General features: G+C 52.5%; 1 protein-coding gene across 1 annotated transcript in view; it reads right to left on the bottom strand.

Moving 5' to 3' along the window:
* The window catches only part of LOC144514208 (3-oxo-5-alpha-steroid 4-dehydrogenase 2-like), a 20358-nt gene that overhangs the window by 8994 nt on the left and 8864 nt on the right, over positions 1-2500 (bottom strand). The gene's annotated exons all lie outside the window — the stretch shown is intronic.

The raw sequence follows: 2500 nt of genomic DNA, 5'->3' as shown, positions 1-2500 counted from the left end.
CATACCCCCACATCATCACATACCCTTCACCATACCCCCCCATCATCACATACCCTTCACCATACCCCCCATCATCACATACCCTTCACCATACCCCCCCCATCATCACATACCCCTTCACCATACCCCCCCCATCATCACATACCCCTTCACCATACCCCCCACATCATCACATACCCCTTCACCATACCCCCCCCATCATCACATACCCTTCACCATACCCCCCACATCATCACATACCCTTCACCATACCCCCCATCATCACATACCCTTCACCATACCCCCCCATCATCACATACCCTTCACCATACCCCCCACATCATCACATACCCTTCACCATACCCCCCCATCATCACATACCCTTCACCATACCCCCCCACATCATCACATACCCTTCACCATACCCCCCCACATCATCACATACCCTTCACCATACCCCCCACATCATCACATACCCTTCACCATACCCCCCATCATCACATACCCTTCACCATACCCCCCACATCATCACATACCCTTCACCATACCCCCCATCATCACATACCCTTCACCATACCCCCCCATCATCACATACCCTTCACCATACCCCCCCATCATCACATACCCTTCACCATACCCCCCCATCATCACATACCCCTTCACCATACCCCCCCATCATCACATACCCTTCACCATACCCCCCATCATCACATCCCCTTCACCATACCCCCCATCATCACATACCCTTCACCATACCCCCCATCATCACATACCCTTCACCATACCCCCCACATCATCACATACCCTTCACCATACCCCCACATCATCACATACCCATTCACCATACCCCCCCATCATCACATACCCTTCACCATACCCCCCACATCATCACATACCCTTCACCATACCCCCCACATCATCACATACTCTTCACCATACCCCCCCATCATCACATACCCTTCACCATACCCCCCACATCATCACATACCCTTCACCATACCCCCCATCATCACATACCCTTCACCATACCCCCCCACATCATCACATACCCTTCACCATACCCCCCATCATCACATACCCCTTCACCATACCCCCCATCATCACATACCCCTTCACCATACCCCCCCATCATCACATACCCCTTCACCATACCCCCCCATCATCACATCCCTTCACCATACCCCCCCACATCATCACATACCCTTCACCATACCCCCCCATCATCACATACCCTTCACCATACCCCCCCATCATCACATACCCCTTCACCATACCCCCCATCATCACATCCCCTTCACCATACCCCCCATCATCACATACCCTTCACCATACCCCCCATCATCACATACCCCTTCACCATACCCCCCATCATCACATCCCCTTCACCATACCCCCCACATCATCACATCCCCTTCACCATACCCCCCCATCATCACATACCCTTCACCATACCCCCCCATCATCACATCCCCTTCACCATACCCCCCGATCATCACATCCCCTTCACCATACCCCCCACATCATCACATACCCTTCACCATACCCCCCATCATCACATACCCTTCACCATACCCCCATCATCACATCCCCTTCACCATACCCCCCACATCATCACATACCCTTCACCATACCCCCCATCATCACATACCCTTCACCATACCCCCCATCATCACATACCCTTCACCATACCCCCCCATCATCACATACCCTTCACCATACCCCCATCATCACATACCCCTTCACCATACCCCCCATCATCACATACCCTTCACCATACCCCCCCATCATCACATACCCTTCACCATACCCCCCCATCATCACATACCCTTCACCATACCCCCCACATCATCACATACCCTTCACCATACCCCCATCATCACATACCCCTTCACCATACCCCCCCATCATCACATACCCTTCACCATACCCCCCCATCATCACATACCCTTCACCATACCCCCGATCATCACATCCCCTTCACCATACCCCCACATCATCACATACCCTTCACCATACCCCCCCACCATCACATACCCTTCACCATACCCCCCATCATCACATACCCTTCACCATACCCCCCCCATCATCACATACCCTTCACCATACCCCCCCATCATCACATCCCCTTCACCATACCACCCCATCATCACATACCCTTCACCATACCCCCCCATCATCACATACCCCTTCACCATACCCCCCCATCATCACATACCCTTCACCATACCCCCCCCATCATCACATACCCTTCACCATACCCCCCACATCATCACATACCCTTCACCATACCCCCCACATCATCACATCCCCTTCACCATACCCCCCACATCATCACATACCCTTCACCATACCCCCACATCATCACATACCCTTCACCATACCCCCCCATCATCACATACCCTTCACCATACCCCCACATCATCACATACCCTTCACCATACCCCCCCATCATCACATACCCTTCACCATACCTAGAGATTAACATGGTTTTATTCCAGTTAGTCTAACAGCTGTTTGATTT

This window comes from Sander vitreus, unplaced genomic scaffold (assembly GCF_031162955.1).
Source record: "Sander vitreus isolate 19-12246 unplaced genomic scaffold, sanVit1 ctg492_0, whole genome shotgun sequence".
Classification (NCBI taxonomy): domain Eukaryota; kingdom Metazoa; phylum Chordata; class Actinopteri; order Perciformes; family Percidae; genus Sander; species Sander vitreus.
This window is presented reverse-complemented; position numbering and strand designations above follow the sequence as displayed.